The sequence below is a fragment of the Pholis gunnellus genome, assembly GCF_910591455.1.
Source record: "Pholis gunnellus genome assembly, chromosome: 1".
NCBI lineage: Eukaryota > Metazoa > Chordata > Actinopteri > Perciformes > Pholidae > Pholis > Pholis gunnellus.
In genome coordinates, this window is record NC_136528.1 from 5233885 (window position 1) to 5255887 (window position 22003).

Here is a 22003-nt window from a genome sequence, read left to right on the forward strand (position 1 = left end):
AAGTTACTGTCCTTGGTGCAAATGCATTAAACAAGCCTTAAATGTGCAAATGTAAACACACATTGCACATGAAAACTGTTGAGATGTGTTGCGGCAACTGTAAAACAAACTAAAATCCCACCGTGGTACAAATATCATACACGTTTTTATGATTGTAGTTCAATAAGAATGAATGTACGAATCACAAAATAAATACATTTTACAGCACAACAAACTCAATAGGGTTTTCTAACACTAACCCAATGTAAGAGATATGAATATATAATACTCAATATCGGTGATTCCAAAGTGTGTATTTTTACATCTCTTAACCGCCACACGGACCTTAAAAAGGTGTTAAATCAGCTGTTTAAAGGTGTAACATTAACTGAATATGGCCCCCCACAGCAGACTGCTTCCATTCAAAGCTTCTCACATCCGACCAGCCGAGAGAACAGGAAGCTGAAAAACGGGGAGGGAGGCGAGTGAGAGGGAGGAAGTGGTTGGCGCATATTTTCCAGTGCTTTGTACGAGGTAGGGAGGAGCCTTTAGATGTCCAGAGTGAGTGTGGGTACTCTGGCCAACTTGTCAACAACTTGAGTATAATTCATAACTCAATGATCCCGGCTAAAAATGTGTTCTTTAACATCTCCCTTCTCTTTGATTTCCCCTGCACTTCTGACGCAATAAATAAATGCCCATATCTTTCACTTTGATTAAGTCCGTTTCATGGAAAGTAACATTTTGTCCACTGAGCGAGCCCGTTGCTCTCCCACATGCAAAGCAGCTGTGTCATTTAGGAGCCATGAGAATGATGCATCTCCTTCAGACGGCCTGGCTAGCATGCTCCCTGAGAGCATCTATGGCCGAGCTTCACAGCGCCGCTGTGTCCTGCGCTCAAACAGGAAACGGCCTAATTGCAGGCCGCTGCAGATCTGTATGTGCACACTGACGGAGCCAAATATATCCGAGGCCGAGCTGCTCCGCTGCGCCCAGAGGGCACCCGCTTCTTTTCCCTTTGCCGTACTTTAACGTTGTGAGAGCAGCACTGCTGGAACCGAGCGGCGTGGCTTGCCAGTCAGAGGCCACGCCGCCCAGCCAATAGCGAGAGAGAGTAAGAGAGAGAGGGCGAGCGCTATTCTTATCTCTCTCCAGCGACGAGGAACGCCTGCAAGCTATTCAGGAGCTTCGGCATCACACTGCTCACATTGCTCAAGTGGTGCTCAGTAAAGGCTGCGAGTGAAAGAAGTTCTGCTTCAATTGAATTGTCTTTGGCGGACTGTAGAGTGACGCCACTGTGTACACTTTCTCACGGAGAAGAATATGGTCGCAACGCCCGTGCTGAAAATAAATTAACTGAGATGCCATCTATGTTTTGAGCTGAGAAAGAAGGCATAGCTATGTAGTGCATGTGTTGAGATCAACAATGGCACTGCGCCAAAAAAGAAAGAAAGCAAGGTGCTATGTGTATTTGGGCGTGTTGCTACAGTTACCAGTCAGAGGAAGAAGCTTATCAGACACCAAGACACAGCACAACAGTTTATATCCCTTTAAAACAGGATTTTACATCTCTGGAAAGTTATTACCACAGCGATGACTTGCTACTCTTGACTTAATGCCTGCCATGTAAACCGTAGAATTAGCAATGGTGAAAGGTACTTTACCTGGTTTGTGTGTGTGTTTTGCATCGATTGGCTTGGCTTGAAGACAAAGCGTTTCCCGTTGATGTTGCCCTGCGGAGCAAAGCATTTTTTGTTGCCGAAACTAACAACGTTCTAATTTGTTGACTAAACCTACGGTTCCGTACTTATTTGAAACCCCACCATGATGTTTCTCTTGGCTTCGGTCGAGGACTAGCCGAGCGCTCGACACTAAACCTAACAGAGGCATCACTTTCCTTCTCCTCTCCTCCTAATTTTCTGTCCCTGTGCAACAGGGGCTGCTGCTGGCAGCGCCATGGCAACACACGGTGATGTAACAGCAGCCTTCTGTAGCGCTGCCGGATGGCAGTGATATCATCACCGCTTGTGTCCTGCGCGCCGTTTTCATTCGAACTGTTCTACTTACGCACCGTTCTACTTAAAACGGTGCGCCCGACTCTTTGTGCTCCACGTCTGCTGCTGCTCCGCAGCCTCTTTGATGAATCCAGATGAAAGTGATAAGAGTGACTTTGGGGTCCTGTTGCTCATCTACTAATCATCTCGTTACACCGCATTAATATTTCACTGCCCTGTGCCTTGTAGACAAATCCCTGCATATTCATTATACTTTTGAGAATAAAGCGATGTTTTGTTGTCCGCTCTACGCCAGCATCCAGCCTCCTGGAGCTACGTGCTGCTCTGTTTAACACAAAACGTGACTGCAAAGAGACGGCAAACAAACAAAAAGACATCCTGTGGCAAGTCTGCGTCTTTGCTCTGAGCCACCCGGGCCTCGTTATGGACTTCTTAAAGGTGTTGGAAAACAATTCAGCTCCATCTCTTCCAGCTCGCTGAGTCAGCAGTGAAGAAAAGATTCCTGCTACACTCACATATCGGGGGTGAAACCAAAGTACAGAGAAAAGGAAGGTTTAAATTATAGATAATAAAACGGTAACTTTGACAATTACACCGTTTTACACACTGTTACACAATTACACACTGTTTCCTTTGAAAGGTATGCTGGAGTTTGTGTAGTTCATTCGGGTCTCTGCTTGTCATATTGTTTCTTTTGCAGCGGAGTTTGATCACAACAGCTCATTATGCAATGTGCTTCTCTTTGCTCCGTGTAGATGCTATTTGTTTGGACACCATTAAACACCACGAAAAATACAAAACCCAACTGGATGAGAGACTGACTTTATTCTGTGACGTACAGACGATGATGGCAGAGTAATAGCACGTGATTCACAATTGTGAAACTAAGTTTGTCTAATAAAAGCTTAAATCACCAACTTACAATTTCACAAATCAGTCTCCCGGTTCCCTGTCAACGGAGAAGATCTGTCTCTTGATAGTTATGAGCATCCTATCTCCATATTTCTGCTTATAGAAGCAGGCTACCATTTAAAATGTCAGGCATTTATCTTACACTCTAATCCAGCTCCTATTAGCTGACGCTCATCCGAAAGAAGCACAGCGCTGTTTGTGCTGGAAACCTACCATGTGAATGTTTAGCTGATTGTTGCTCTGTCAGCTTTCCCTGCAGAAATAAAAGCTTTGACGGAAATCCCCACGGAGGGCTGGTGTTTAACTGAGACTGCTGTCAGATTCCAAAACTACGGTGGCAAAAGCCTCGGGTTGTGTCAACAGGAAGTGTGGTCCGAGCAGGACCAAGGCCATCCGCAGATTACGGTCCTGCTAACACAGCGTCTACGGGAGCTTATAAAAGTCTACCTTTAAATCAGGATGTCATTAATTGTGCCGGGGGAAATTCAATTTACCGAGCCGCCATTAAACAACAGCTCCCGTCACACTGAACAAAAGACGGCATTATATAAAATCGAGCAGTAAACAACATTCCCATCAAATTCCAAGTCTGGTTAGTCAAGTTAGGCCACACAAGAGCTCTGTATGCTGCAGAGAGAGCACTATACACACCACGCCAACGGGATTCAGGAAGCATTCGATCTGACCAAAGTCCTGTCATGTCAGGGTTGGCTTTTGAAAAAGAGAACCACAGTCTGTTAACCAACTTCAGGTGCAGACACAGAGCTAAACATCTGTTTATGTACAGCCCTGTCTATGACTGACTGCCTTTGGGGCCGGGAGGGGAGGTGGATGGGTCAAAACGTCTTTCAAATCACGAGACCGGTGTTCCTGTCCCAAAGTGTTGTGAAGCGACATATTCATGGCATTCTTCCTAAACCTAACTAAGTTTGTTTTGTTGCCTAAACCTAAAGTTTGTTTTGTTGCCTAAACCTAAGTTTGCGTACTTATTTGAAACCTCACCATGATGTTTTTCCTAAACCTAACCGAGTGGCTTTGTTACTATTTGAAAGTCTTGCTGAGCTACACCAAAAAAAAAAATCAGTAGATAAAAATTGCGTGACTATGTCATAAGACTGTGTTGTATCGAATTATCAAAGTCGGTGTCAACCTGTGTTAAAAGGTTTACTTACAGTATTGTATAACCACATGTACTGACTGTCTATCTCTAACCATGTAATAATCCCTTCAACAAAGTATAGTGCAGCTATCGGACCTTGACTCAGGCTTAGCAAAGACAGTAGAGTTTATATGGTAGAGTGTACCGTGAGCAAAAGAAACAGGGGGGAATATTATGGAAATGTGACCTACTGGGTATGCAAATACACAACATAAGCTCACAAAAAAAACGCTCACGGTGCTGGAAGCTCTGCAGAGTAGACAGCATGGAACTGTCAACAACAAATGACTCGTGGCGGCATCACATTGCCCCTTATGTAAAGGACTTGACAGCAGGCCTGTTTGCAACAGCAAGTGATGAACACATGTGAGGCTAATTACCAGTCAGTGAACAAATAAGATACCCCTGGTTGGGAAATATGCAAATACAGACGAGTGGACAGAAATGAGGTAATAGATTTTAGTGCCTGTCACCAACTAGTATTTACCCGTCAGTTTCAAATTTGAATATGTATACATTGCTTCTTCTCAATTACAGGATAAACCCTTCGTCTATATGACCAATCCGCTGTTCAAACTGTAAGCCCTGGCTTCCAGTAACCATGTTGAGTCGTGTGTGACAAATATAGCCCAATCAAAGGAAATGCAGGCGGTCACGCTGAGTGCAAACCAACAGTAAGTGCAAGTCTAACGATAAGTGGCACACACGGAAACCACAGACAACAACGACGTCTCCATTACACCACAGCGTAGTGCAAGGCCGACAGGCTGGCAGTTGAATAGGAGTAGAAAAAAACCAAATATGACTTAATTTTTCCCCATTTGTTTATCATCGCAGGTATGAAAAACAAAAAAATAAACAAAATTACATAAGGAAACTCGAGTCAGCAAAATGTGTAGTGCAACGTCATGTGAAGGTCTGTACTTTTGTTTTGAGGCTGATGATGCTTTGCTCATCTCATTTAGACTCATGCATGTTCTGCCTGTTGCTGTGTATGGCTCCACATCCAGATATTGTTAAGTTTTCCACTCAGACAGCGGGATTATTGTCCTTAGCGAAGATGTACAATTAATGTGGAGTCTGTATTCGATACCTGATCGGTGCAGGGGTGAAGCAAAAATCCCCGTACAGTTTCTCCACCGGGTCCAAACGAGGCCAAGCAGCGTTCTTTTAAAAGAACTCCAGAATAAGGTTGCATATGGAAGAAATGTCCACAATGACGCCCCGATAGGAGCCCATCTGGGTATATCTCACTGGAGGAAGAAGCTCCACTCTGTGACACAACCGTACAATCAGAGTCTTGCAGTGGGTCCAACGACTCCAAAAGAGTGCAGAGTCTTCTCTCCAGCGGATTGCATCTTGACAAATGTGTCACTTCAACGTTTCAGTAAATATGAGAACGGATCAGACTCTGTATCGGCAGATACCCCCCAATATTAAAATACTTGGATTGGGGCTAAAAATACCTGATTGGGACTTCTTTAACCACAGCTGTTTAAATACAAAGTGACATAGTTATCTTTATTGGAGACCTCCTTCTCAGCGCCTCTCAATGCAAGGTCCATGGTCCCTCTTGCTTTAGACCCGGTTATATCTAGGTCTGTGGCTTGTTGTTAGTTGTTCAACTCTCTTTCAGACAACCCTTATATATTAAATACTTGATCTCACTGTCATTACCCGCCGAGCACGTAAAGAACAGCGGGCATTCTGGCTCAGACACACTGACTGGAGTGAATGAGCTGAAGACTGGGATGTTGATGTTTAGTGGGGTTGGCAGTAAAAGCAACATTTTGACACGAGTCGGTCAATAGATTTATGTTTATTTTGAAAATATATTGCATGTCTAAAATGTCAAAAGATAAGAAGAAGATAAGGGTGGTTACTTTGTAGTGCCGACCAACACAATATACAGGTTAAACTAACTTCCATCATGTTCTGTATTCTATATTAAATCCATATGCTGATATAGAAATGTGTCAACCAGCACTGATGCTTCAACGCCACTCAAGCTGTTCCCTTATAATTTGCGGGTACATTAGTCCATTGAAGGCTAATTTACATATCACTAAGCAGGACTGCTTTAAGGCGGTATTTTTTATATGGTAGTAATGATTAAGTACCTTGATTTGTTAGGTATTTCACATGCTACATTAGCTAAAGAATTCAGACGATGAGCAGGGTAATTAAGAGCAGATATGCAACTTCAAAATATGTCCCTCTCCTTGCTGGAGAGAAATCTAAATCCACATCGACAACATAAATCACGTCACTAATCAAACATTTCAAACCAGCGAAGATTAGAAATATACGACTAAATATGAACTTTAAAAGGCTCGGGTGCTGAGCAGATCGATTCCTGCTCCTGAGAGAGACGGCTGAGATTCTACCGTAGTTGAGTACAGACAGGTGCACGGAGGAGACACTGAAAACTCAAGTAGAGCAGACGGACAGGAGAGAGCTGCGAGGGATGGTTAATAATAAAAAGAGCAGAAATAAGTCGAGAGAGACTGTGGCGTACTCAGCCATTACGACCGCGTGCTGCCATCTGCCACATGAAGCATATCTAGCCTTCTTCACCTTTTTTTTATTTGTATTATTGCTGTGGTGGCATTTTCACTGTCCCACAGAAACTCGGTTTCTCTGCTTTTCTCTTTGGCTCAACCGCCACAGAAGGAAAGACAAATGCAGGGTTGAGGTTTGCTGTGATCTTTGGGGGAAAAAAAAAAATGCTGCCCAAATCAACCACAGGCTTCTAACATCATCAACCAGCAGCTGCACTGGAGGGATTAGAGATAAGTGCCTTGCTCAAGCGTATCTTGCTGTTAATCATCATTCCGGGAGGAGAGGGAAAGCGAGATTAAAGACATGTCCTCTGTACAGATTCACCAGATGGCTTCGGAGGTTTGAACTAACAACCTCCAGTGCACACTTGACACTGGATCGCTTTACTGACTTTAACAGATAGTAATAACACAACGAATGCAACACGTACCATGAACGCAACCAGGAATACCAACAAAAGAACACAGTGGTGTTCTACTGGAGTTCTGAACTGAGCAAGAGAAGAAGAAAAAATTGCATCCTTTTCTTTATAGCGGCGCACCGGAGTCATGTGCGTGTCTAATCTCCCCCCCTCATCTTTATCTCACTGAATGAAAAATAGAGCAGCGTGACGGGGAGACCTCTCCCAGCGCAGGCAGACAGGTGGGTAAGACTGCCTCTCTGACGCAACGAGTGACGGGCTCGGGCTCACCGCGGGTGACAGATTACAAAAGCGGGGAGGCAGGAAATGGGAGAAAGAAAGGAAGAGCCAAACTCCCCTTCCCTCCCCTCCCCTCTTGAGCCTCTGGGAGGCCGCTGGACTGGAGAAAGCGGAGGGGAGGAAGGGTAGTGGCGGCGGCTTATTGTTAGAGCCCCATGCGCTGCGGTTCCAGTGTCAGCACACACTCGACCAGGACCGGCTATTTATATCCTCTCAATATCCATGCAGGCGGAGGAGGGCTGCAGTCGCTTTTCATCGTTGCTTGTGTTAAGGAGACGCGGCGTGTGCGCCTGCTCGTACTGCTTTTCTTTCAGGGATTTCCCCCACTAACGTTTGGACCATGTTGGCTGCCGCTGCTGTACACTGTTTTATAGAAGCGCCAAGTACAAAAATGTAGCATTGTTCAACCAGCTGAAACAAAAAATGAACGGCTAAACTATATGAACAAAGTTAGAGAAAGAAAATACGGGGTCTTTAGTCAAGCTCCAAAAAAGCTGGACCCTACATTTCCCATAATACAACTCAAAAGCATCTGCCGCAATATCGCATGATGATTTCATCATCAGGGTTTATTTTCAGTTATTTTTAGTTAAGAAGGCTACATCTTAAAGAATGAGACTGGCATTCTTTATAGTCTTATATTATCTTGGAAAAACTATTTTTTGCAAACAATTATTTATCGGAGTCAAATTTTTGCAGGTTGCAGGCTTGTGGAGGATTCTGGGAGGCTCTGTGCTCCTCTGACAAGACATCTGCTTGGCAGGTGCACACACACACACACACACACACACACACACACACACACACACACACACACACACACACACACACACACACACACACACACACACACACACACACACACACACACACACACACACACACACACACACACACACACACACTCTTCAACCTTAGCTTATCCTCTCACTGTCAATGAATAAACAGTGCACGCACACACACATCCACTGAAGTACCCACAAAATGCCCTCATCCTCTGGCCTATTATATGCTGCTACTTGCACACATATGCAAAACGCATTCTTCAACCATAGTTTAATATATGCTGTCTCTCAAACACATACAGAAGTTGCATCAAACATCCCAGGAGCTGAGAGAGAATGAGTGAGGAAAACGAGGAAGAAGGGGGGGGCAGTTGCTTGCCGCTGCTTTCATTGCCTCTCCTCCTCCTTTGATGGCAACACATGACAAGCCCTCCATTCAGACCAGAGGAGGAGGAGGAGGAGACGAGGCTGCGAAGCACGAGGATGGAGACACAAAGAATGTCATTAGCAGCAGCCACAGCGGGATGCTGGTACAATATGGCAGCGGCATTAGTGGTGACTGGCGCTCCAAATCTCTTCAAATAAAAAGAAGCATTCAGAGGCAGCAGCACTGACACCATGGAGGAAAACACCAGGCTCAGTGGACAAAAAAAAAAAAAAGGAGGGAGAGAGAGGAACGTAGGGAGAAAATGGAGACTGAAAGGGAGAAGCTGAGGCAAAAATCGAAAATCACAAAGCACACTGGAATATTATTTGGCTCCAAAAAAAGAGATTATACAGATTACCTGAGCACACAGTAATCCCAAATTGAGAAATTGACTTGTGTAGACACAAGGACAGATGGAGTAAGAGCTGTACTTTCTTATGAAACATGAGACGCACTCATCAGGTTGTCACGTTCAACACAAGAGAAGACAGCGGTCCAAATTTGGGGCGCTGGAAAACTGTGCAACCGTTTCTGCTCGGCAATCCTCCCTGAAATTACCTGAAATATATGATTTAGCCGTATTGGCAGAAAACGTGGTAAAAGTCAGTTGAGTGAAGCTGCCCTGACGTTCATTACTCTGTTCAAGTAGTTGTGAATTTGAGCTGCATTTCAGGCCCAGCTGAATACCTGTATTTCTTTTCTTTTACGCGACATTTTCTGATTGGAAATTCAGGAACCGTTTTGTTCTGAGGACGCATATTTGAATTCAGAGTTCACGGCGAGAGAGAGAATGTATAGGAGACAGCACAACAACAGACATGGGGAGATGTAGAACAGGGGGATGATACACACACACAGAGACAGAGACAGAGAGAGAGAGAGAGAGAGACGCAGATGGAGAGGACAGAGATCAGGAGAGGAAAAGCGCAGCAATGGAGGAGTGGAGCAGAGGGGCGTGGAGGACGGAGGATGGCGGACGGCTGCCGCTGCTTAATATTAACAACAGTCATCTGTCGGTTCCAATGCCAACCATGAATAATAGAGGCTCCACCCAGCTATGCCAGCGCTCTGAATTATTAATTCACAACCACAGACTTGCATTAGCGCACAGTGTGGGGGCACTCTTCGCAGCGGGGCACAGGCCTGCTTAGCTCCAACCCTATGCGTGTGTGTGTGTGTGTGTGCATGTGCACAGATTCGACACTCTCCTGCATGCATATTCACGCATAAGTTTGTACTCTCTGAAGTGTCTCGCAGGTTTTTCCCTTAGAAAACTTCCACTGCTGGTTCTTGGAATAAAACATTGCTGTTAATGTCACGTCACCATATTTTAGAGTCGAGGATTGATAGTCGAGGAATTATGGGCATTCAATCAACACTACTGAAGAGTCTTTATGTCTGTTGCTGAAAAATGGCAAAACACTGATACAAAATACTAGAGGAGTAGTTGGTTCCCCAGATTTTTAGGTTAAGTGATAAAAAAACAGCCTGGCCAATATCTAGCAGAATAACCAGATTATAATCACCAGTGTTTCAGCTACAACAGCACGACCCTGGAGACCATGTTAACTAGGTCATTAGCTTCTTTTCATAGGCTCAGTTAAGAGATGTAGCCTAATTATCTGACAGGAGGACCGCCTGACGGATGTAAATCAGTGCACCGCTGCTTCGATAGTTCGTCGTACATGCAGGTGAAGGTCTGGGCGTGTGTCTGTGTCGGTGTGTGTGTGGGAGTCACAGATGAAACACTGTGGCATGTGATGTCACTTCCCATATACAGTGTGCCCCAGTTTGAATCACACCACACAAACAACAACGAGTAATCGTGTGTTCACACACCGGCTGAAGCGGAACAAAACACAGCTGAAAAATCGACACTGAACAATGTTATGTTCTAAAAAGAACATAGAGCTGAGTTAAAGTATTTGAATGTGTGTGTGTGTGTGTGTGTATGCACCACATTCAGAGTGTGTTTTCACCTGTAGAAGAAGGACAGTGGGTGATGAGGTGATGGTGAGCGATATGGGTGAGGAAAGGCAGACAGACAGACAGTCACACACACACACACACACACACACACACACACGAGGGATCACGGAGGAGAATTTCTGCTAATGCAGAGCCAATGTTTGCAGAGGCAGCAACTGCAAATCTTGCCCACGGAGAGCAGGGCTCAGGAATTTCTACGGTGAATTCACAAAAGCCTCGCGCTCTCACGCACACACAGCGCAGTGATAACCCCGTTCACTCTCACAGCCTTAAAGAGAAGTCTGTGTGAATAGGCCTGAGCAGTAAAGGACCGCAGTAGCTTTTCAATATTCCCTCTGGGAACAATGTATCGTTTTGTACGCTGTAACATTTCTATTGAACATGATTTTACGCGAGAACAAACTCTCCTCTAAATGTAACCTGGTCTCATATTAAATAAAACCAAGACCAAAACTGAACCGCTGGTGTGTGCGCACAGCATTAATGGTTCCTACAAATCATAGCGGTACCAACTACCGGTTATTCTTTGAGCTGCACCGATTACTGATTGATAGCAAAGGAATCAGCTACTATTCTGATTATCGATTTATTGTTGGGAGTCGTTTTACAGTTTCACAAATGGGAATTTATTCTGCTATCTGGTCGGCATTTTCCACTTTCTATTCCATTTTCTGGCATTTTGTAGACCAGACGATTAATAGAGAAAAATAACTTTAACTTATCATCAGCTGCAGCCTGTGTCATTTTTATTATGCATTTGTCTCTGATTATGTTTTTAGCCTACTAAATGTCCTAGAATAGCCAAAAAATATGTGTTACAATTGTTTCTAAGAGTTCAATGTGATGTCTTCCAATGGCGCGTTATTTTTCTGGTCAACAGTTAAAATACTTTTATTCAATTTACAATTATACAAAGAGAAAAACATTGTAGGCCTAATGAAATAAACAATTAGCAAAGACATTGTCGATTCATTTTCTGTCAATCAGCTTATCGATTAATTGCTTCAGCATTGAATTAGATTTTTCGAATACAAAGTGGTGACACACGGCAGAGAGACAGCAGGAAGGACCAGCTCAGGACTCCCTGTGGACACCGGAGCAAACATCCTGACCTCGCATCGCATTTTACAGTTAAACAGCATGACGCAGGCTCTTAAGAATGTAGTAGAATGAGACTTCAGCCGTGTGCTGGCTTCACCAACAACACACCATTCAATACATTTAGATTGCGCTTAGAACAGTGTACGGGACTGTTGCAGGAAAACAGCCTTACGAGGGTACTTTATTGCTGCAGTAACATCACGGAGACAACATGGAGGGCCTCCTTTGCCAATAACAATAGACAATATTCTGGCTGAGCTAAATGCAGGAAGCATGTTTGGCAACAAGCATGAAACTAATCTACAACTTAACATGTATCTAAAGCCCCTAGCATGACACAATGAGGTTGACACTGAAACAAGCTGGGGGGGGGGGGGTGTCTGCGTATTCTAAATGGCGGGTACATTCCTACGCTCCCCAGAGAGGCGAGACGGGGCCGTGCGGAAACTCCAGACCGGTGGCTTTGTTTTCCTTATGACGCGGACCCCGTGGTCTACTCGGAGGCAAGGACAGCAGAACGGAGAGTGACCCTGTGATAATATAAATACGAGAGCGCACAAGTCCGGGGTGGCTGCGGAAATGGAATGAGCGGAAGTGTTGATGCGACTGCGAGTGAGTCGACGAGTTAGTGACGTCCGCCCCGACTATAAATAAGAATCACAGTCAACCGCAGTCATCACGTTTCTTCATTTGACCGACGCAGCAAAAAGCGTGGGTATCGCCTCACTTCATTGATCATGAAATAAGATGTATTGGGTTCTGGGTGGATAACCACCTTGGCGGAACAACTTCCAGCGAGAGAAGCTGTATCGGGTGGACAAAACATTTCATACAAGAATAATAAAGCAATGTTGATTCTTTTCTTTATCAATTGTCTTTTTTTCTCAGAATATAATCAAAAAGAAACCGATAAGCAGTATCAATAAGAGTACTAATATTGATCAAATCCTACCGATGGGACAGAGAGGAACTATGTACATGCACAATCATATTCTGAAAATGATATCCTGGTTCTTTACTGGGTTACATATTGCATGAAACAACCGGTACACAGTTTATTCCAGGCATCTGTTTGGAGGGAGATTGTCTTTTAATATTTAATAGTTTTCGTCCTGCGTTCTGCAGTGGTGTGTTACTTTGACACTCACAACTCCATGGAAACAGCACCCCAACACAAAAACGGGATATTGTGGTTAATGAGTGCATGCAACAACTCCCATTCCGTGAAGATATCCTGAGTAGGACGATGATAACAGGGTGCACGCATGCGAAGCGAATGAGCGAGAGGAGCATAAGAATTAAGCAAAGAGGCATTGGCCCACATGTGGAGTGGGGCTAGCTGACACGTTGGTGAGTGGTAACGAGGATCCAAATAAATAATTAAACTTATTAGATACTGGAGAACAGGATCCCAGCTTCGGATGTGACAGCATTTGACAGGATGTAGCTGAAACCCTTCTTCAGATATGGATAATTTAACTAAATGTTCAACATGTCCAGCTGTGATTGAAAAGGTATGGGCCACAGGACACACGGTCACGATGATGGCTTTCCTGTGCTCCTAGGATTTGCGTGTATGATGAAATGGGAGAAGATAAGTCCTGAAGAATGATCCATCTGCCTCGTATCTCTAAATCCATCATTCTGGATCTATTTCTGCACCCACGATGCAGCCTTCCTCTCAGTAAGTCATGGGGCTCATCACAAACGTGCCCAGATGTAGGCCGCGATCAACAATAAGCATCTCTATGCCACGCAGCTTTTTAATCTCTCAACTAAAAACATCAGGAAAAGAATGTTTGCTTTGATAAAAGAAAAAGAAAAGATAGCCTGAGGGAAATTTCTACGCAAAGGAAACACCACGTTAAATAATCTTCCCTTCATAGAAAAGGCTGTGTTTGAGTAGAGACCTAATTCAGGTCACTTAGCTTTCCAGCGCTCTCTGTGGCATCATTACAGCAGAAGCATTTACGTGCATCTTTGTGAATCTGAGCTGTGCGATGCACTTCAAACACGACTCTGGAGTGCATGGGACGGCGGATAAAAGAGGAAGCACTGGAGCCTCCCCCGCTGAGACGGGATTCATTGTCACTATCGTCGCCGTCAGTGATTCATCCTGTGATCTTTTTAGGAAATTCCCAATAATGGCAGTGGAGTTTACTACGTCTATAAAGGGGGAAAACCCGTCAACTTTATACTGACTGCACTACTTCCTCTTTGTCTCCACATATTGGCCTACATACGATGGACTAGAGTGAACCAGGACACAAGCGTTGTTGTTGTGTGCAGGGAGACAAGAGATCAGACACTGGAGGTGAGCATGGGAAGGCCCCCGGTCTTTGGCTTGGTCCACTTCCTGTTTGAACAGGGAACTCATGTCCTGAGTTCAGAGATCAGTTTGACACTCCATCGTACATTTGTGTTCATCACGAGCGCTACACACGGTGACGTGGTGCATTCTCTGGGGATTCATATTAGTAACAGTTCATGGGTTAAAAGACCAGATGGTAATGTCTGATTTGGGCTAATCCACTGAAAAAGATACCTGACAAATTAAACTTCACTGCAATGAAAAATCATTTAACTCCAGTTTTGACCTAAAGCTATTCTGTTGATTTGCAGCTTTGCTCCCAAACGCCTCAATCGACTATATATATTAAATCAGTGACAGCTGCTTCCATATATACGGCATGGAGAATTCACAACCAACGGACAAATCTCAGGCTACAGTGTATATCATCACAAATGCTTAATAAAATGCCGTTACAATTGACGCCCTTTCTTCCCCCGCTACAACTCTAATGCACATTTTCAACAGATTCCCTTTTCAAGATGAGGGCGGTTTAAACCCGAATAGTCACAAAACAAAACCTCATTATTCAAAAAAATAAGAAAACCAGGCTGAGGTTGGACATGAGGCTTGAGAAAAGTACAGTTTTGGTCATCAGCATTATTTCACACAGGGACTAAAGGCGACTACATCAAGCAGCAACTGAACTTATCACAAAAGGTGAAGATCTTATCAAACTATCAATGTCAACGTCAGCTGGAAACGTGAAAGGTTTGATTCCTGGCACATGTAAGACGGCGCTCAGCACTGCTGATCAATTGCCATGTTTAAGTTAGACTCAAGTTACTTTATCAAGTTGTTAGTTTGTTTTACAGGCGCACACGACTTTTCCTTTCTAAACACAATGGGGCTGGAATGCCTTATCACATACCCACAATACAGCAGCTCGCTGTATTACAATGCCCCGCCACTTATTAACTTATTTTCTTATCAGATTCAATCCTACTCTAGTTATATAGGGCGGTTTCCCCCGTTTAAGCCAAATAATTTAGTTTTAGTTAGGAAGGTAATGTGGGGAGAATTTGACAGAAACACAGAATTTCTGTCTATATTGTGAACATTTATATAAAAGGTGGCAGCTGCATGGTTTCAAAACACAGTTTGATAACATCATCGTATCTACATCATATTGTAACACGATTAGTTGGTTGTCTGGCGGGACACGATCGATGCTTAAACGATATCATGACTGATGACAGACTAGTCAAAATAAAAGCACAAAAAACTAAAACACTAAAGTGCAGCCTCAGATCTTTGATTTGACGTGAAAAGTGGTCTCATTTTTCATTAACTCATTAAGTCTTGCGCAACCCCAAGAAACGCAGACTGACCAGTCTTTGCAGTGTGTGTGTGTGTGTGTGTGTGTGTGTGTGTGTGTGTGTGTGTGTGTGTGTGTGTGTGTGTGTGTGTGTGTGTGTGATAATAACGGTGACTATGTTCCATTTATGTCTCAGAGCTGAGAATTCTCCACAATAGTGTTTCTGAATGATCCCCTCAGGTAGAAAATCGTTATCTGTATAATAAAACCTTTCAGCTGCACTGGTGGGGGTCGTCTGGGCTGATGAGGCTCCTTAGAGGTCATCTCTACCTCTCAAATGTGGCAAGTGCAAAAACGCGCGAGTAGACAGTAACATGTTTGTTTGTTTTTTCTCTGCTGTATGGATGGAGTCCCCAACCTTTTAACACCACCATAGGTCCAGTAGCAACACATGAACAGTGCAAAGAGTTAACATTCACATCGAGAAATGACTTTTCTGAAATGTTGCATTATCATTTATCCGTGTGAGAAACAGTTCCCGGTGGGAAATCTCCGCCTGCCGTGGGCGTAGATAGTGAGAGACTGGGCATGTGTCCGGCCTGCGGCTCTACTCATTGCATACACTGTGCAGCTCGCCAGCAGGCGTGGCGGTAGAACCCTCCCGGCCCTTCAAGGAGCCGCCTGACTGCCCGGCCGCTGCCCAGATGGAGAGGCCTCGCTGGGTTTTGCGCGCAAGATGGCAGCCACAATGTCGCTATTCTACTGGGAAGGAGGACATGGAGGGAGGGGAGGAGGGGGGGGTCGTCGCTTCTATCGCAGCTCAGTAGGTGCTGAACAGAGAAGAGGAGTCTCAACAGCAGGGGGTATTTATCTCCATTGAAGGTTTTTGATTGTCACGTTCTGATCTAGGTAGCTTGGCCACGTCTATAGAGCCCCTTTAGTCAATCCTCCTTTAACATGAAATGTGATGGTGTACTGCTATGCTGCTGAAAGCTGGCGTTTCTCCTCAATGTAGTTAACGAGAAAGAAATACATGGACTCAAAGCCGTGGTGTTTGTAAAATAATATCAGAATTGACCAAATCTATGACGCTTCACAAGGAAACGCTTGTATCACACAGTAAGGGACTAAAAGACTATCAAGGCAGAGATGAACTACCCGCAGAGTAAAAATGAAGACAAATATCTGCAACTGTTTTGATAACGGATTCATTTTGTAAGCCAAAGTACTGAAAGTTTCACTGGACTAAAATGTCTTAAATGTGAATATTTGCTGTTTTAATTTATTTATATATTTTTTTAATCAGCTTTCGCCGACGGTAAATTGAATATATTTGGGTGTTGGACTGTTGAACAAATTCCAAACAATGAATTGATTCATCTTGATAATAATCTGCACATTAACTGATAATTCAGATAATCAGTAATTGCAGCCCTAACAGAAACTCATATGTAACTAAACAAACACTATGTGTTGTGTATTCACTTCACACTACCAACAGCAATCTGAGTAGCATGATGAGCAGGAACCGCAGTATAGTTTTTAGGAGGAATTGTCCAAGAAAAAGGCAGTCACATCAGTAATCGTGATGCGATACACTTCTGTGGTCTCTACACACATTTAAAAAGAGGAAGCACTGCAGGTGAGATGCATATCTGCTGCCAGTTTCACTTTCCATCACTCTTCCCAAACAAGTGAACCGTGGCGCTGCTCGCCACTTTGCATCTCGCAACGTTTGCAATAAACCTGCATAACTCGGGAAGTGCACGAAACCATATCAGACACAATAGAACACATCATGGTGAGTATCTGGGTACAAAGACGCAAGCGCCACTAACACACCATACCAGGCTGCTGATATGCAGACGGCCGTCAGGTTCGTTATGTTGAATGCATCTCTGCAGAGTGACACAGCTTACCGTGCACCATCTGTGATGTCCTGTTGCTCGCGAGTGTCAGTATACTGTTAAGCTCTGCACCGGCGTCTCCACGATAAATCCCCCTCTCTGTTATTGCACTTGCTGATTAAAGAGACAGCGGACATCGGGGAGAAGGGGCCGGAGGGGAGGTGACGGGACTAAACGCGGTCATTGTGTCGAGGTCAGCAGGCCCTTGGACGGGCTTCAAATGTGCAATGAGACGGTCAGCGTACAGACAGAGGAGCCATTACTTCCCTGTTGAGAGCGCATGAGACGGGGCTCAGAGCTTAATGCAAGACAGCAACGCGGCTCAGCCCCTCGCAGCTTTTAGGATCGACCAGACAGCGAGGGTTTACTCCCACCCCCCCCCCCCTCATAACTCATCGCTAAAAAGGACAGAGCTGACATGAAGCCGGGCCTGCAGACATATCCGGTGGACATGTCCCGTCATCTCTAGTCCTCGTCAAGCTGCACCTCGATTAGATACCCCGATACATCCGAGCCATCAGTCAGTCGGACAGATGGGGAGAGCGCTATTGACAAAGAGAAGAACTTAGTGTGGTCGAAGCCACCTTACTAGATGAGCCCGCCTTAACAGATGGGAGAGCTGCACAGTCTCACTACTGAGATCAGGGCTGAGTCATGCTGTGTTTAGAGGACTGGTACATTACACGCTGAAATAAAACAGTTTGTGCTTAAAATGGCTTATTAATCCTCGCACCAAGGCATTCATCGTCTCTACTCCAACTGCAGCCCCTTGCGGCACTGCGTTGGGACACACCGGCAGCAGGTTAGCCCGTAAAAACGCAGCAAATGGATCACTAACATGTTGCGGTCTGGCTCACCGGATTCCTCTGGGGGGAGAACGAAGGCCGAGCCCTCACACCCTCCACCTTCCCCCCCTCCGACCGATCTCGGTAACAAGATTTCTCTACCAGAAAACCCAAAGCTATCATGCTGCTTCATCCTCATTCTGCACTCATTGTAATCAGCGCAGCAACAGTTAAGACAGGTGGGCATCATAATGAGATAATAACTGTCTCTCAGAAACAAACAACGGACACCTGCTCAAATTGACTGTCATCCCAATTTTTTGACAATCACACAGAATAATTGCAATTCTGAAGACATATTTGTGTTGTTAACAAAACAAAAGCCTGCAAACTAATTGTGTATGTCATAATCAAATCAGACCGTCCACTTAATGTCTCTATCCAGATTATAACGCAAATTGCTAGTCAGCCTCAAACGGACTAAAAAACAGTTATCAATATAGGCAACAAGATCTGGAGCGAAGACATTTCAGATTTTGAGCAGTGACAGGTCAGATAACAAGCGACTGCACTGAGATAATATGCTACGATTATTAGATGTGGTCCCTGAAAACAACCCAGGAGTAGGATTGTAAGTGCATTGAGCAGAGCAGTCGTGCATTCTTCACCTAAAGAACACAGCAACACTGTGTAAAGTGACAATGCAGGCCTGCTATAGACGTCGCTTTCGGCGGTCATGCCACAGCTTGCAAAGGTATGTACATTTCAGTCAGACAGTCAGTCCCGCCAGTGACTTGTTTGTCAGTGGGGGAACTGACAAACAAGGACGAAGCTGCAGGGATGGCAGACTGGTCGGATTTATTTGAAAACCAAAAGCATTTAACAACAGCCCAATTTAATATTGAATGCATTTCATCTTCGTTAACCGGCGTATTAGCCACCGTGTTAAAGTGTCGTTGAGCAAGATGCTGGAGCTCTTCCATCTCCATGGTGGTGTTCAGTAGCTGAACCTGACCTTTGACCTCCCTGTGGAAGGGGTGAAAAGCTATATCCCTGAGGGATAAAAAGTATGATCATAACAGCGTTGTTGTTGGTTTTTAACCAATGATCTGCTCTCATTATAAACTCTATTGAAGCACTTCTCCACAATGATACAGTGACATGTATTTGAAACAAAGACGAAGGCTTACGAATGTTACAATGGAATACACATCATCTTCAAACGATACCAGCGGAGAGATACAGGTCAGTGTTTCCCCGAAGCAAGGGGGCTGAACCTCAGCTCCAGCACCCCCCCAGCTCTAGTGCAGCGTGTAGGTGGCTAACGTCTGGGTCCATTATCGGACAATCTCGTGCTTTATTACTCTTCGTTCCCAACATAATACAAAACAATAACAAAAGGCCCAGACCGCAGAATTGGCGCCAGTTTGACATACATTTGGTTTTTATTTCGACGACACATTAACGGTCAGTTTAACGAGATTTTACACACATCCAAAACGACGCCTCCGCCTGTAGCACAACGCTGCACGGTCCCTTGTTTAACCGACTCTCAGCTTTATATTTGGGCTTCCCTTCAGTACTGAACCATACCGTGTCCAACACATATTTGTAGACAGAGAATACAGTGAAAGATAAAAACTACAAAACGTTGGCCGCGACCAACGCGTCCGACTATGGAACCAGGGAGAGGAGGGTGGGTGACTCGGAGTTTTTTTTGGCAAAGCCGCAAACCCACCCCCCCAAATAAAACATATTGATAGGTAACATAAACGAAAACACAATTGTCTTTAAAATGTTACCTTATATTATTTGGCGTGTATGTGTCTGTTGCTCTACTGACCGACTGGCCGACAGGAGGAGTACAAATCAGTTTGGACCTAGCATAAACAGTGTCCGATAATGGGTCTCGTGACGTTACATTGTACGTCCACTAGCAGCTAACGCTAGCGCCCTCAAAGGGGTTTAACGTTAGCTCTGTGCAATGTAAACCCGTTTATCACAACATTCCTGAGCCCTTAAGTGAATGTGAAGTAAACCACGGTCAAATACAGAATAAACAGCCCCAACAATGACGTCCCTCTGTGCGCTAACGCTTTAACCGAAGCTTCACGAGCTAAAAACGTTGCAGCAGCAACACAACGAGACAAAACAGTGACTGCGCTGTGGGCAACTCACCTCAAAAGATACCGCTGTGGTGTCGACCAGATGTTGCTGCAAATTAGTGATGAAGGCCCATTAGGATGACTCCTAAGGATGGGGGGTGGGGGTCCAGCTTTAGCGGCGTTGAGGATAGACAATCCCAGACGTGGCTTTGCTTTGACGTTTGTCCGTACTCGGTCTGCATATGTGTGTATGTTTTTGCGCGTGTGTGTGTATGTGTGTGTGTGTGTGGCGGAGCTCTGCGAGGCCTGCTGCTGGAGGAAATGGTCTCCGCTCCATCAAGGGAACACGCATGCGCAGAGGAATAGTGTAGCCACGGGGGGCGCGAGCGGTCTGCTAGCACAGCCGCGTGGCCAACAGGTGGTACTGTCAACTGATGTCGGACTTGTTACTGAGGGAGATTGTCCCTGAGCTGTCTGCCTGCATGCTGCGTTTCAAACCGGGTAAAACCACAGTATGTCGGAGTACATGACGGTGTTTACATGCTGTAATATACTGGTACATAGCCTACTACTGTATCCGGGCCAAGTGCTTAAAACTGGATTCCCACACTAGTGATTTTTATTGACATCTTCCCTGAGGGTAACCGATGTGACCAATTATGCATTTAAAAATAGCTGTGTAGTGGCAGTAGAATAAGCTACTGTTACAAAACACACCGTTTCTGTCCTGTTACACATTCACTATGATATAAATATACAGATAAATCCCACAAGCACCCCCTTATTTATCATATGTTACTCTGGTTTGTGGGAATTTGATTAAATGCACATTTGTTTTGGGAATACACACTGCATTATTAAGTATAGTGTCTGCCTGTTCAGGGGCCCAGTGGCGAAATGTACATGCTGAACATTTCCTAAATAAACATGTTTGACCGATTACCATAAATACCACACTAATTATAAACAGGGGTCCAATAGCGGCCTCCTTTGTTGGGTAATCACAGGTGTAACTAATAACATTAATGACGGCTCCACTCTATCTCCAAATCCAAATTAGTTAGCTCAGAAAGCAAATATGCCCAGGAAGGAGAACACCCGAATAAAATGCAGCCGTAATTAATGTTATTGCTTACACCTGTGTTTATCATACTATGTGTTTATCATGCTGTGTTTAAATGTACACAGTAAAAAAAAAAAAGAAAAAAAGGCCCATAATAACTCAAGCATGCCATCAGATGTATTTGGGCCACTGACACACACACACACACACACACACACACACGTCACAGTAGGAAAAAGCACAGGTGCAAATGGTAAATTAGTGACGGCTTAATTCCACTTAGCTGCTTCAGTTTCAGGGTCCTGGTGTCATGCTTCCTGGGACACTTGACGAGAGCAGAGCAATCGTTCGTTAGAAACACGTGCGTTTCCTGCTATGACAAGTCCAAACATCTGCTGTAAACACAGACCCATTAAAACGTGTAGAACTTAATTGCAGCGATAGAAGTATTTATATTTACGTAAGTTAAAAAATGTCTAGAGTTAATAGTATTATGAAATATTGTAGATTAAGTAGCACAACTATAGTCACTCACCATGCAGAATGGCCCCTTTCAAAGTGTTATATGAGTGGATAACTACCTGTAATGCGTAAATGTGCTCGTAGCAATTGAATGTTGCAGCAGGTCAAAAAGCTAATGCTACCTTCTTTACTGGGTAGCTGAGTTCATATAAACTGATCATACCTTCTGATAATATCCAAATCCAAAGTAGTAATTTACAATAGCTGTCTAACAAAAATAGTGATGTGAAATTACAGTATTTCCCTCTTAAATATAGTAGAGTTGAAGTATATAGTAGCAGTACACGGAAATACAGTATCGTGTCTCAAAACTTCGGTGTAGTTGTGTTGTATTTCTGCAATGACCAACAACGACATGTCTCACAATTTCAAACACGTCGGTTG

General features: G+C 44.4%; 1 protein-coding gene across 1 annotated transcript in view; it reads right to left on the reverse strand.

Annotated features, from left to right (window-relative positions):
• cskl (c-src tyrosine kinase-like) overlaps positions 1–20355 on the reverse strand; it is a 36484-nt gene extending 16129 nt beyond the window's left edge. Inside the window, exon 1 of the mRNA XM_079185808.1 lies at positions 20108–20355. The gene's annotated coding sequence lies outside the window, so the exon portion shown is untranslated. The remainder of the gene's footprint in view (positions 1–20107) is intronic.
• Between the last annotated feature and the right edge of the window lie 1648 nt (positions 20356–22003).